The sequence below is a fragment of the Acinonyx jubatus genome, chromosome E2 (genome assembly GCF_027475565.1).
Source record: "Acinonyx jubatus isolate Ajub_Pintada_27869175 chromosome E2, VMU_Ajub_asm_v1.0, whole genome shotgun sequence".
Taxonomy (NCBI): Eukaryota; Metazoa; Chordata; class Mammalia; order Carnivora; family Felidae; genus Acinonyx; species Acinonyx jubatus.
The window spans coordinates 60,420,057-60,435,418 of NC_069396.1; the positions used below are offsets into that span (position 1 = coordinate 60,420,057).

A 15,362-nucleotide genomic window follows, 5' to 3' on the forward strand; every position below is an offset into this window, starting at 1 on the left:
AGTTTGTCCTCACGATTACATCTGCTGCACGTTTGAAATTGAGGGATACATTTGGGTTTGTTAAAGACTTAGCAACATAGAAGTCTTCACTAAGATTGGGACTAGTGTGTTTCTTGATTTTTAAGTTCATCTACAGAGGCAATAGTAATTCTTTTCTCACTGTGCTGTGTGACGTGTTTGGTCCCCGGTCAGCAGGGCAGGTGTCTGTTTATTTTCTCACAGTCAACAAAACAGTTTGGTGATAGGAGTAAATGTGTGTATCTCCACAGTAATTAAGCGGGAGAGCAAGGTTGAAATTCTGAATATTCTCAGTTTGATACCTTGTCTTAAAAGACTCTGTGAACTGGTTCATGAGAACAGACACCATCTTGCTCTGCAGATGCCCATAAGGGGAACCTCCTTCATCTCTTGGTGAGTGTCTCAGTCTGTTCAGTTGCTATAAGAAAATACCAGAGACTGGGCAGCTTAAGCAAGAGAAATTTATTTCTCCCAGTGCTAGGGACTGGGAAGTCCCGGACCCAGGTGTGGGCCAATTTGGTTCTTTGATGAGAGCTCTTCTGGCTTGTAGATGGCCATCTTTTTGCTGTGTCCTTACATAGTAGAGAAAAAGAAAGTTCTGGTGTCTCTATGCTTCTTATAAGGATGCTGATTCTGTAACAGAGGACCCACCCTCATCTAAAGCTAATTACCTCCCAAAGGCCCTATCTCCGCACCATCAGATAGTAGTTTAGGACTTCAACACATAATTTTGGGAGACGCATTCAGTTCATAACAAGTCTCCTTAATATTGGTGATTTTCATTTTTTAAGCCAAGCTCTGGAACTTAATCATTTAGCACCTCAAGCCCTAAGCAGACCAATATAGCTAACTTACTGGGAGAAATGAAGAAGAGCCTAAAGAAAAGTTGGCTTTTAACAGTGAACAAGTATGTCCAGTAATTACTTGTTCGTTCACTCATTCAAGTTTTTACTGAGTATATGCATCAGGCCTGGTCATCAGAGCATATTCAACCCAAAGCTATAATGATGGGGGTCAAGGGTGGTCATGTGACCTGAGGTGCATTAATGAGAGGCATTCAAAGGACTTGCAAGGAATTGTGAGGAAAGGGGAACCCTCTTGTAGACCCTGGAGTTCATGCACCAGGATTTGGAAGTTGGGGCTGCCAGCAGCAACTTTTCCTCTTTAAAGAGATGCATGCCTGAAAACTAAGCCAAAAGAGGCAGCTGAGTGGAGATAAGAGACAAGCCCTTTTGATCTCACGGAGCCCTGCCTCCAGTTGTGCCTAAAGCTGTCCTGTGAGCTTGATGAATGAATCAATAATTTTATTTTGGCAAAACCACTTATATTTGGGTTTAAGTGCCCTGGAAGGAAAAGAGTTCTGCCTAACATGTAGTCCTTCCCTGCAGTGGTTCCCCCCACTACTCCTGCCAAGGACATCACAGGGCAGAGCCTCCTGGGGTACAGTACCCATGGACAGATCGAAGCCATGTCAGACATGAGGCTCAGATTCCACCAACCTAAAGGTCTATCAAGTGTTCACTTGCCTTCTCTGAGTTGCCCTTCCCCGCTCCAGAAGCTCCCAGCAGCATGGCACCTGCACAAAGAAACTGGCCCCCTCCACCAGTATCACCACACGCAGCCCAGGCCTCCCTCAGAGCAGCATGTCCATCTGTGGTTCCCATTTGGTTTAGAACAAACCAAACTCCTCATCCCCACTTACAGGGCCTGCATGACCTGGTTTCCATGCCCTCCTCCTCCAGCATGGGTTAGAGTCTTCTCCTCGCTCTCAAATGCACCATCTCAGTCCTGCCTGAGGCCTCTGCCCTGAAGTTGCCTCTGTCCAGAATCCTCTTCCCCTGGAGTCACCTCCTCAGAAGTAGTGGTTGTAGTTTTCTGTCACCCCCCTATTTCATTTCCTTCGAACTCCAACCATTCTCTGCTATGGCCCTGTTCTCTGATCTGTTTGCACATTAAATCTCTGTATTGCACATCATATTGAGATAAAGTGTGTCTGCCGCAGGGTCTGACACACAGTAGGACCCCAGGAAATGGAATTTTTGTTGAGCTAGTATTTGGCTGCCCTGCAGGACTGTGCTGGGCTCAGACCACAGCCCCATCATCACAGCTGACTCTGGGGAGGGAGAGAGAAGGACACCATAGAAAAAGGTAGTAAATCCTTCTTTCTGCACTCAAGTAAGTTACCTGAGTCTGCTTACATATTTATCTCATGCTATGTGAATTGCTACTGTATGCTGAGATTGAACTTGCCCATCAGGGAAGAAACACATAAGGGCATGGAGCTGACATTTTAGTAGGGGGATATAGACTGAAGTCCCCCACCCCAAATTCATGGATTAAAAACTAATGCCCAGTGTGGTATATTTGGCGGTGGGGCCTTTGGGAGGTGCTTAGGTCCTGAGAGTGGAGCCTTCATGAATTATATTAGTGCCCTCAGAAAAGAGATCCCCTGAGAACACCTTCCTTCCTTCCTTCCTGGAGTCTCACCAGACACTGAATCTCCTGCCACCCTGATCTTGGACTTCCCAGCCCCTAGTAATGCAAGAAATAAGTTTCTGTTGTTTGTAAGCTACCTGGTCTATGGTGGACTGAGACATGGGGAGACAGATATCCCTCAAGAAACCATACAACTGGCAACTATGACAGGGGCTATGAAAGGACATCCTTTAGGGTATCAACTGAGCCCCCTCTTGGTTCTCTGCATTTCAGGACCTCTGGGTTTGTCGTCATGTCTGTCTACTGGGAACTCAAGTGACTCTGCAATTGGCCTTTACCTTCTAGTGAAAGGAAGTTATCATGGCTTTTAGTCATCATGGCAGCTTCTTTTGTGTGGCTGTAATTTTGTTTTTATTTATTTGTTTATTTTTTTAATGTTTATTTGTTTTTGAGAGACAGAGAGAAAGAGAGAGAGAGAGAGAGAGACAGTGCGAGTGGGGGAGGGGAAGAAAGAGAGGGAGACACAGAATCTGAAGCAGGCTCCAGGCTCTGAGCTGTCAGCACAGAGTCCAGCGCGAGGCTTGAACCCACGAACTGTGAGATCATGACCTGAGCCAAAGTCCGGTGCTTAACCGTCTGAGCCACCCAGGCTCCCCTGTGACTTTGTTTTTAATCTAATATTTAATGATTCTACTTTTTTGCAGTCCACAGAGCTTATTCAAATTCCACCAGTTTATATATGCACACAGATACGTGTGTGTGGTTCTATACAATTCTATCACGTGTAACTTCATGTAACATCACCTCAATCAAGATATGGAACTGCTGAAATACCACGACAACTTCCCTCATTCTACTCCTTTATAACAACCCCCTCATGTTTAACCCCCAGCAGCCACTAATCTGCTCACCTCTGTAGCTTTCTCATTTTTAAAAAGTGTTTATTTATTTATTTGGGGGTGGGGGAGGGACAAAGAGGGGGGAAAGCAAGAATCCTGAGCAGGCTTCACGCTGCCAGTGCAGCCCGATGCAAGATTCGAACCCACGAACCGTGAGATCATGACCTAAGCTGAAATCAAGAGTCAGATGCTTAACTGATTGAGCCACCCAGGCACCCCTGGAATTTTCTCATTTTAAGAAAAATGACTTAATGAGGTCCAATTTGTCATTTTTTCCTTTTATGAATTGTGCTTTTAAGGTCAAGTCTAAGAACGTTTCACTTGATCCTAAGTCCCCCCAATTTTCTCCTTAAAATGTTATAGTTTTGTTTTATATTTAAATCTATGATTCCTTTTGAGTGAGTTTTTTTACAAGGTGTGAAATTTAGGTAAGGTTTAATTTTTGTTTATTTACTTATATTTTACCTGTGGGCGTCCATTTGCTCCATTACCATTTATTTGTTAAAAGGCATATTCTTCCTCCATTTAAGTTCTTTTGCATCTTTGTCAAAAATCAGTTGGGCCTTTATGTGTGGGTTCATTTGGTTCTTTGTTTTGTTCCACTAATCTATGTATCTATCACTCTGTCAGTACTAATGATTAATTTTAATATTTCCATTTCCCCATAGTTTGCACTGGGCGGACCTGGAGTCTGAGACCTAGAAGAGCAGCTGGATTTGCTGTAGTGTAATGTCACCCTTCATGGATGCCACCACATTCAGAGGTTCATCCCCATCTCTTCTCCATGCAGCAAAGTAAAATTCCCAAAGGTAACTGGAGATCCAGCCCCCTGGTTGCCCATTTCCCACAGGACCTGACCCTTCCTGTCCGGGGGCCCATCTCTGACGAGGGATGGCCTGAGGACTTCCATCAGAGATTTATCTTTTTTATGGACATTGTTGACTGTACATAGGACATTTGTCATGGATTTGTCCAGCCTTCAACTTACTCATCCCTGGCACATACCACCTTATACTGCTCTAGATTATATGATAACTTAGGTCTTTTTTTTTTTAATATAATTTTTTGTCAAGTTGGCAAACATACAGTGTATACAGTGTGCTCTTAGTTTTGGGGGTAGATTCCATGATTCATTGCTTACAACACTCAGTGCTCATCCCAACAAGTGCTCTCCTCAATGCCCATCACCCATTTTCCCTTCCCCCCGCCTTCCCCATCAACCCTCAGTTTGTTCTCTGTATTTAAGAGTCTCTTATGGTTTGCCTCCTTCTCTGTTTGAAACTATTTTTTCCCCTTCCCTTTCCCTATGGTCTTCTGTTAAGTTTCTCAAGTTCCACATATGAGTGGAAACATATGATATCTATCTTTCTCTGAGTGACATTTCACTTAGCATAATACACTCCAGTTCCATCCACGTTGTTGCAAATGGCAGGATTTCATTCTTTCTCATTGCCAAGTAGCATTCTGTTGTATGTGAACCACATCTTCTTTATCCATTCATCAGTTGATGGACATTTAGGCTCTTTCCATAATTTGGCTATTGTTGAAAGTGTTGCTATAAACATAGGGGTACATGTGCCCCTATGAATCAGCACTCCTGTATTCTTTGGATAAATTCCTAGTTGTGCTATTGCTGGGTCATAGGGTAGTTCTATTTTTTTTAATTTTTTAATTAATGTTTTTATTTATTTTTGAGAGAGAGAGAGAGAGAGAGAGCACGAGTGGGGGAAGGGCAGAGAGGGAGGGACACACAGAATCTGAAGCAGGCTCCAGGCTCTGAGCTGTCAGCACAGAACCCGACGTGGGGCTCGAACTCATGAACCAGGAGATCATGACCTGGGCCGAAGTCGGATGCTTAACTGACTGAGCCACCCAGGCGCCCTGCGTAGTTCTATTTTTAGTTTTTTGAGGAACTTCCCCACTGTTTTCCAGAGTAGCTGCACCAGTTTGCATTCCCACCAACAGTGCAAGAGGGTTCCCATTTCTCCACATCCTCCCCAACATCTGTTGTTTCCTGAGTTGTTAATTTTAGCCACTCTGACCGGCATGAGGTGGTATCTCAGTGTGGTTTTGATTTGTATTTCCCTGATGCTGAGTGATGTTGAGCATCTTTTTAAGTGTCTGTCGGCCATCTGGATGTCTTCTTTGGAAAAATGTCTATTCATGTCTTCTGCCCATTTCTTCACTGGATTATTTGTTTTCAGATGTTGAGTTTGGTAAGTTCTTTATAGATTTTGGATACTAAGCCTTTATCTGATATGTCATCTGCAAATATCTTTTCCCATCCCGTCGGTTGCCTTTTAATTTTGTTGAATGTTTCCTTTGCAGTGCAGAAGCTTTTTATCTTGAGGTCCCAATAACTTCATTTTTGCTTTCATTTCCCTTGCCTTTGGAGATGTGTTGAGCAGGAAATTGCTGCAGCTGAGGTCAAAGAGGTTGTTGCCTGTTTTCTCCTCTAGGGTTTTCATGGTTTCCTGTCTCATATTTAGGTCATCCATTTTGAGTTTATTTTTGTGTATTTTTATGTTAATTGTGTGTGTGTATTTTGTGTACCCTTAGTCAAGGGTAAAACTGCAAACATTTGTACCCATGGTCAGTATTCCTTTGGGGTAACTCATGACTTTTGAATATTATGGAAACAACAATATATCCCTACTTCCAATGGGGATAACATTAAAAATGACTCCTATGTCCAAATTTTATTAGATGCAATACCTTTGCCAGCTGCTCTGGATATTATTAAGCTTTCCAGGCATTCCACACTCAACTCCCTGGAGGCCAAAAGAAAGCGCCTCACTGATATTTCCACCAAAAATGCTGCTTGCAAGGAGGCCAGTAGCCAAACCTCTGTCTTGGTCCAAAGAGATGTTATCCCAAGTGATAATTTGGGTGGCGAGGAATGATCAGAAACACCCAAAGGAAAAACAGTATTGAAAATCTAATAATTGTTGGTTCAATAGTAATAGAGAACTTTGGTTTGGAGCAAATAACAATCCAGCTCTACCAGAAATTCTAAAATTCTCCCTACTTACAACTGTACATGCATCAAACCATTGGTTTACTGAGAAAATGACAACATTCATGAACCAGTTTTGGTTGGGAAATATTAATAAGGTCTCACAAAGTACCTACCTCACTCATCCCATCTGTCCAAAGTATAATCCAGGGAAACCTGTTAAAAAAATGGATTTCATACAGCTTCCCCATCTTGTGGATATAAATATATTTTAATCATGGTTTGTATGTTTTCTCACTGGATCAAAGCTTTCCCTTGTAGACAGGTCAGTCATTCTACCATGGCTAAAATTGTTTCAGAAGAGATTATCCCTACCTGGGAAAATCCCTCTCCAACTCTATAGTGCGAGGGGAACCCATTTCACTGGACAGGTGCTTTGACAACTCTGCACTGTTTAGCTGGTTTTACAAAACTTTCATTAGCATACCATCTTCAATCCTCAGGGTTAACTGAATGCACTAACAGCATGGTTAAGACTCAATTGGTAGGGAGTCTGAGTGGCTCAGTCGGTTAAACCTCTGACTTGATTTTAGCTCAGGTCATGATCTCACGATTTGTGGGTTGAGCCCCATGTTGAGCTCAGTGCTGACAATGCTCTCTCTCAAAATGAATAAATATGCTTTAAAAAAGAGTCAATTGGCAAAATTTACAGAGGTCTTCCAAATATTTTGGCTGAAAGCATAGTTGTTAGTCCTTCTAAACCTCAGATCCACCCCTTTGGGAACACAGACTCACCCTTTGAGATAGTCACAGGATGGCCAATGCATTTGGCCATGCCTCCTTTGATCCACAGTTGATAAAAGAACAAAGAACATATACTACAATATTGTAAAAGCCTAGTTGGTTCTATTAAAAGTAACCATGCTTCGGTAGAGCCGTCTTTTCACAGTGCGCTCCTGGAAGACAATGACCTTAAGCATCACACCTTACAACCAGGAAAAGACTGCTCCAGAAGACTCTACTGCCTCACTGGAAAGGCCTTTATCAGGAACTTCACACCAAGTCTTGTGCCACCAAACTCCAGGCAATAGACTCTTGGATTTACATGATGGAGCTAAAGAAATAACCAAACCCGACTGGACCTGCACACCACCTATTAATCTGAAAGTAAAGATTTCCCAAAGTGAAGCAGACAACATCTGATGAGACAGCTTTCCCAAGATGTTTGGATCTTGCATGCATTTTTTCTCACTGTTGCTTCTTCTCTCCCTTTTATGGGAAGAAAGGACCCCTGTCTGCATTTTCTAAGCCCTCACGAAAGGGGAAACCTCTTTTTTTGACTATGGCCTTTTGGAAACAGCCTCATTGTGATCCTGTGACAAATTAATTTTTCTCTTGCTTTTTCTGAAGGGTTAGAAGCTTCAGAATTCACAAAAATTTATGTTTAATATATATATTAAAAATATATACACACACACATATATATGTGTATACACACACACACACACACACACACACACACACGTATATATATATTTTTTAAGTTTAGTTTTTTATTTTGAGGGGGCAAGGGGCAGAGAGAGAGGGAAACAGAATCCCAAGCAGGCCCTGAGCTGGCAGCATAGAGCCTGATGTGGGGCTTGGACTCATGAGCTGTAAGATCATGACCTGAAGTCTGAAGTCAGATCCTTAACTGACTGAGCCACCCAGGCATCCCTTCACAAAATCTTTCTTTAATATGAACTATTAACCGATATTCAGAGATTCTTACTGAAATTCATGGTTTCTGAATTTAAAGGTTATAGGCTGTATTATCAATAACATATTTGGTTCCACACAGTTCTTTTGAGATAATGATACTGTTTTAAAACATCTTTGAAACTTTGCTGTTTTGCAAAAAGTTGATCAACTATTGCTTCATGTTTATACTTGCACTGTATCTTCCCAAATTCACTTGGTTAGTTCTTTCAATGTGCTCCTGCAGTATTCACTCTTCTGTTTTCATGGCGTCTCTTAATTGGAGACTTCCAGGAGGATACACACTCCAGGTATGCCTCCATAGTGAGAGCTTTACTCCCCTGAGTCAGAAAGAGTGCCAATAAATATTTCAATTGGCTACTTTCAGACCTAAGGTCCTGGTTTAGAACTATCATACAATTTGGAATTATCACGTTACTTCCTCTGTTTTGTAAACTTAATAATTTTAAGTTTTGTATATCATTGCTGGTCAAACTTTTATAAGAATGATGTACCCAATAAAGAGATGATCTCCAATATTTATGATCTTGGTAAATTTATATTATAGATGGGAAGTGTCTGGGAGTTCTCCCTCCTAACCTTCCATGTTAACTCAAATGTGGCCTTAAGTGGTTTCCAACCGGTTTCCACTTTCCCTCCAACTTAGGACATGACAACCAGGAAAGGTCCTTTTTCTGGCACTGAGTGACAAAACCACTAAAATCTGATCCTTGATCTGTGATGCTTTTAAGGAAAGATCTTGATCAGAAGGGGTAAATATGAACATTTATAAAGGAAACCTTATAAAATGGACTTGGGAGGTAGGAAGAGGACCCTCATGCCCTACCACTGTCATCAATGGCAGACCCAACAGGAAGAAACCAGTAGTTCATCATTCCAGCAGAAGAAAGGAGGATTTCCTTCCTGACATTGGCAAAAGCCCAGCCTAAGAGAGACATGAGAGACAGTCACAATCCAGTCAATGAGAAAAAAACACAACAGAACAATCCAGCCAATGAGAAGACACTACACCTTTGAGCTCCCAGTTTACCCCAATGGAATTTTGGTTTACAACAGCCCCTCCTAACTTCTCCTTTCTTATATAAAAAAGCCTCCTTTCCTTTGATCTCCAGAATTGGATAAAGTTTTGTCACAGCTTGCTCTAATCAATCGTAATTCTCTGCTATTACTGAATAAATCCATTTTTGCTGGTACTCTGCATTATAGGTAATATCATGAAACAGTTTTGCAAAAGTCCACTTTTTATTACAGCTACCTCCTTAGTTGTAGCAGAGCATCAAAAGTTCTGTAATGGTCTCTTATTTATATGGGTTCCTATAGAGGTCCATAAGTAGAGCATTTTCCAAATCATACTGAAGTCATGCCTCAAAGCATACATACTATCAGTATTACTATTTTTTCTCATTATTTGTCTACTGGCAGGTGTGGATGAGGGCAATTAATTCATCAATGTGAACTGAATTTCTGGGAAAGACTTTTTTTTTTTAATGTTTATTTATTTTTGAGACAGAGACAGAGACAGAGCACGAGTGGGGAGGGGGGCAGAGAGAGAGGGAGACACAGAATCTGAAACAGGCTCCAGGCTCTGAGCTGTCAGCATAGAGCCTGATGCGGGGCTCGAGCCCACGACCCCTGAGATCATGACCTGAGCCGAAGTCGGACGCTTAACCGACTGAGCCACCCAGGTGCCCCAAGACTTATTTTCTAAAAATGAATGATCTGTGATAGCCTTCTGGGCAAACGTCGGCTTCTGTTTTAAGTATGAACAATCAAGAAAAAAATAAATGAGGTTATACAAAAGAGTCTAAAAAAGTTCTGGGGGCACCTGGTGACTCAGTCAGTTAAGTGTCTGACTCCTGATTTCATCTCAGGTTGTGATGTCACAGTTTGGTTTGTGAGTTCCAGCCCCACATGGGGCTGGGTGCTGATGGTGCTGATGGTGTGGAGCCTACTTGGGATTCTCTCTCTCTCTCTCTCTCTCTCTCTCTCTCTGCCTTTCCCCCACTTGCATGCACTCTCTCTCTCACAATAAATAATTAAACTTTAAAAAGGCGGATGGTGGGGGGCGGTGCCTAATGGCTCAGTCTGTTGAGCATCAGTCCGACTTCAGCTCAGGTCATGATCTCATGGTTCACCCCACATGGGGCTCGCTGCTGTCATCACAGAGCCTGCTTGAGATTCTCTGTCTCCTCTTCTCTCTGCCCTTCTCCTGCTCGCGCTCTCTCTCTCTCAAAAGTAAACATTAAAAAAAAAAAAAAAATTCAAGGCGCCTGGGTGGCTCAGTCGGTTAAACATCCAATTTCGGCTCAGGTCATTATCTCGCAGTTTGTGAGTTCCATCCCCGCATCAGGCTCTGTGCTGTCAGCTCGGAGTGTAGAGCCTGCTTCCGATCTGTGTCTCCCTCTCTCTCTGCCCCTCCTCACTTGTGCTATGTCTGTCTCTATCAAAAATAAATTAAAAATGTAAAAAAAAAAAAAGTTGTGTACAAGATGTCAACCAACAAAAATTCACTGAAAATTTAAGAAAATAAGCATATACTTGAGCAATGAGAATTCCAATTTGGGAGACACAGACTCAGGTATAAACTTGGACTGGATCCTAAAGAAGACAAAGAAGGGGTAGAGTTATACAGGCAAAAAGCTAGGTAGGAGTGTAGTAAATGTTCAGTTCCTCTAGGCAAAACAGGGATTTAAATTCGGTTAACTGAGATTGGTAGAGTTAATATGCAAATGAGGGATTGAAACTTATTAAATCACACTGGCTTTTTTTGAAGTGAAGAATGTGGATGATTCAGGTGTCATGGTGAGGAGTAAATTAAGTCCAGGCTGAGAGCTTGCAGCTGACTAAAAAAAAAAAAAATTTTTATTGAACCTTTATTTTTAGTATTTTTTTAAAAGCATAATTATAGAGAGGTGGGTTGGGATGGGCTAGATGGGTGATGGGCATTAAAGAGGGCACTTGTTGGGATGAGCACTGGGTGTTATATGTAACTGAGGAATCACTAAATTCTACTCCTTAAACCATTATTACACTGTTAACTAACTTGGATTTAAATAAATTAAAAATAATTAATTAATTTTTAATTAATTTTTAGAAAAGCGTAACTAGAAACTTTCAATACGTAAATAATCCTAGCAAACCATTTAAAAGTGTTGTTGTTCCACAGGAATTTCACATCAGGTCCACCAGGACATCCAGCTCTGTGAGTAACCCCCCCCCACATCCCCCCACCACCTGACTCTATTTTAAAAAGAGACCTTTTAGCCAGTCTTGTTTGCTCCATTTTGAAATCTCCTTTTACAAAGATGTAGTTAATGTTCTAACAGAGGTCCAAATAGTGGAGAGGTTTCTCCCCTTCAAGTTGGGGAAGAAAGTTGCTGGATTCAAGCTGCTATAGTGAGAAAAGTGATACATAAAAGGTTAAGACACCATGGGTACCCCAATATATCACTATGTTCTTTAATCCTTCTCATAACACTTACTAGAAATTGTCTGCTTTCAGCAAGATCATTTGTTTTTTAAAAATTTTAAAAATGTTTTTATTTTTGAGACAGAGAGAGACAGAGCATTAGCAGGGGAGGGGCAGAGAAAGAGGGAGACACAGAATCCAAAACAGGCTCCAGGCCTGTGCTGTCCGCACAGAACCTGATGCAGGGCTCAAACTCATGGACCGTGAGATCATGACCTGAGCAGAAGCCGGACGCTTAACCGACTGATCCACCCAGGCGCCCTTCAGCAAAATCATTTATATTTAGAATCCTGGCAGCCAAATATCTGTGAAGGCTGTTTTCTATATTTTGTGCTAAAAATTGAGTCTTTTTCTTGTAAATTGATAAATCATTGAAACATTTTACTTTTATAATAAAATTAAGAAGGTGGCATCTTCATTTTGTCAATTTTAACTTTTTCTTTTATCTGCAATTTGGTAGATAAAAGTGCTTTCAAATTATTAAATGTGGAGGATGCCAGACAAAAGTAATTTGTGCTATTATCCTTCCCTTCATAAAATGAAGGAGCAGGCATCCCTAGGTGGCTCAGTCGGTTAAGTGTCTGACTTCAGCTCAGGTCATGATCTCACAGCCTGTGAGTTCGAGCCCCGCATTGGGCCTGGAGCCTGCTTCGGATTCTGTGTCTCCCTCTCTCTCTGCCCCTTCTCTGCTCACACTCTGTCTCTGAAAAATAAATAATAAACATTAATATTCTTGGTTTGTTTTGTTTTGCTTTTGAGAGAGCGCGCGAGAGTGAGAGCAGGGGAGGGGCAGAGAGAGGGGGGAGAGAAGGATCCAAAGTGAGCTCTGCACTGACAGCAGAGATCCCGATGCGGGCCTCAAACTCATGAACCCTGATATCATGACCTGAACCGAAGTCCGATGCTCAACCGACTCAGCTACCCAGGCACGCCTTGTGTTAATATTCACTACTGTCACCAACTGGTTTTATTCTATAAAACTGACACTGTGTCCTGTGACCCTGAAGACTTAGCACTTCATATACTGGTCATAAAGAATCACTTTCCTTCCATAGATGTTATGGACTGAATGTCTGCATGTCCCCAAACTTCATATGTTTAAGCCCTAATCCCAGTGATGGTATCTAGACAAGAGGGCTCTGGGACATAATTAGGTTTATTTATTTATTTTTTAATGTTTTTTATTTATTTTAATTTAATTTAAAAAATTTTTTTAATGTTTATATATATGTGAAGGAGAGAGAGAGATGAAGTGTGAGTGAGGAGGGGCAGAGAAAGAGGGAGACACAGAATCCAAAGCAGGCTTCAGGCTCTGAGCTGTCAGCATAGAGCCCAATGCAGGGCTTGAACCCACAAACCGTGAGATCATGACCTGAGCTAAAGTTGGATGCCCAACCGACTGAGCCACCCAGGCACCCCCATAATGTTTATTTATTTTTGAGAGAGAGAGAGAGAGAGAAACAGAGAGACAGAGCTCAAGTGGGGGAGGGGCAGAGAGAGAGAAGGAGACACAGAATCCAAAGCAGGCTTCAGGCTCTGAGCTGTCAGCATAGAGCCCAATGTGGGGCTTGAACCCACAAACCATGAGATCATGACCTAAGCCCATGACCTGAGCTGAAGTTGGGCCCTTAAGCCACTGAGCCACCCAGGTGCCCCTGGGACGTAATTAGTTTTAGATGAGTTCATGAGGGTGGTGCTCCATAATGGGATTGGTGCCTTTGTGAGAAGAGGAAGAAAGGTCACACTCTCCTCTCTCTCCACCATGTGAGGACACAGCAAGAAAGCAAGCCACAGAGAGGGTCATCACCGGAACCCAAACATGCTGGCACTCTGATCTCTGACTTCCAGCCTCCAGAACTATAAGAAAATAAATATCTGTTGTTTAAACCACTCAGTCTATGGTATTTTGTTATTGCAGCCCAAGCTAAGTCATGTGACCTTTAAAATGATAAGAACACCTTGTTTAGCACTAGTCTTCAAGATCAATGATTTCAGAAAGACAAATATACCCTTGAGGTTTGAAACATTTGCACCTGTGGGTACAACCATGTAAGAAAACATAAGGGTAGCAGAGGGCTGGCATCAGGCCAAAGGTTCAGGCATCAAAGAGAGAAGCTAACACCAAATTGGAGGAGGAAAAGTACAGCAGACTTAGAGGAGAGGAAAAGTTGGGAGAGGTTGAGAAGACTACAGAGGGTGTCCCTCATGGGGGAGGTCACAGGCAAAGGTCCAAATTCAGGGAACTACTACTGGACAGAGCTCAGAGAAGAGCTATCACTAGTGAGGGCAGAATGTACAGTGTCAGTGGATTGACAATAGACTGAAAGCACTGTAACTGCTAGGCCCCATATAGGCTGGTATCCAGAACAGCTATAAGGTTAGGGCCATGAGGCCTTTGCCTGGAGTGTTCTGGCATTGCTGGCAAAAATCTTCCTTCTCCAACAGACCGGCTGCTGTGTACTGAGCCCCAGTAGGAGACCAGGCTGTTCTAAGGAAGGTTCTTCACCCACAGAAGAATTCTTCACCCATGAATTGGGGGCCATTTATGAAATCTAACCATGGCCATCCACACAGTGTACAAAGGATTGAGATGACCAGTGTCTATCCTACCCCATTTGCTTGGAAGGCTTGATCCTCTTGTGGCTCAGTTGGCCTTTAACTCTGATCTCACATGAGTTCTCCATGTTGATTAAAGATAATTCTTACATCCAGGAAGGAAGGTCTGAGCAGAGTGGGATTCCCCCAAACATCTCTGCTGGAGAGTACTTGAGCAGCCCTACTGCAAATTTTGATGACTGCAAGCCTGTCTTGGGTTCTGCCTCTGATGTGGCTATCATTCCTTGTTTCCTTTAGGCTTTTAGGAAAAGTCACCGCGAAGAGGAGGCAGCAACAATGCCTTCTCATCCACCAAGCACTATGGATGGATACTGCATGCTGAAGCCTCTCATGTCAGAAAACTCCAGGTCTTTCTCCCCCCAGGTCTCATGGAAGGACACAGGGGAATGTATATAGCCCACATACATGTTTTGTCAAACTGCTTTTGTACCAAAATGTTTTTTCAAATGGCTTCTAGCATAAAACCAAAAGCCACATAAAAATCTGCATATCTGGCTCTTCTTGGAAAGCCAAGACATCTAAGAAACCCATATTAATTCAACCATGTTGTCTCCCCATCCCTTAAAAAGGACAGACTTCCTTGGTGGCTATCCGAAATGGGGTAATGAAGGCCATGACTATGCAATCTTCTAGAAACTCTGGTTATTCACATAAACACTCTCCAGACCATGAGCTCTATCCTCTCAATGTCAGAGTTCTTGTGTGGTGACAGCCACGAGGTGAACAGCTCAGGAAGAATATAGGAATTCATAAAACACTTATTTGGATTTGCATTATGGGTGCTACACAGGTCTGCGGATCTTAAGAAGTTCTGCACCCTTGGGGCACCTGGGTGGCTTGGTTGGTTAAGCACCCAACTTTGGCTCAGGTCATGATCTCACGGTTTGTGGGTTTGAGCCCCTTGTTGGGCTCTGTGCTGACAGCTCAGAGCTTGGAGCTTATTTCAGATTCTGCGGCTCCCTCTCTGCCTCTCCCTGGCTTGTGCTCTCTCTCTCAAAAATGAATAAACATTAAAAGAAGAAGAAGAAGAGGAGGAGGGGGAGGGGATGAGAAGAAGAAGAAGAAGAAGAAGAAGAAGAAGAAGAAGAAGAAGGAGAAAGAAGAAAGAAGAAGAGGAAGAAGGAAGAAGAGGAAGAAGAAGAAGAGGAGGAGGAAGAAGAGGAAGAAGAGGAAGAGGAGGAAGAAGAAGGAAGAGGAGGAAGAAGAAGGA

The 15,362-nt window shown here is 42.5% G+C and overlaps 1 protein-coding gene across 7 annotated transcripts in view; it reads left to right on the forward strand.

Annotated features, from left to right (window-relative positions):
• The window catches only part of ZNF584 (zinc finger protein 584), a 35,289-nt gene extending 20,181 nt beyond the window's left edge, over positions 1–15,108 (forward strand). For 4 of the 7 annotated variants that reach the window (XR_008293868.1, XR_003413498.2, XR_003413493.2 and 1 more), the window contains 2 exons: positions 4,022–4,162; positions 11,234–13,426. The gene's annotated coding sequence lies outside the window, so the exon portion shown is untranslated. Of the gene's footprint in view, positions 1–4,021; positions 4,163–11,233; positions 13,427–14,389 lie in introns of those variants that run through there. The other 3 variants (XR_003413496.2, XR_003413494.2, XR_003413495.2) reach the window with 3 other exon arrangements.
• The last annotated feature ends 254 nt before the right edge of the window (positions 15,109–15,362 follow it).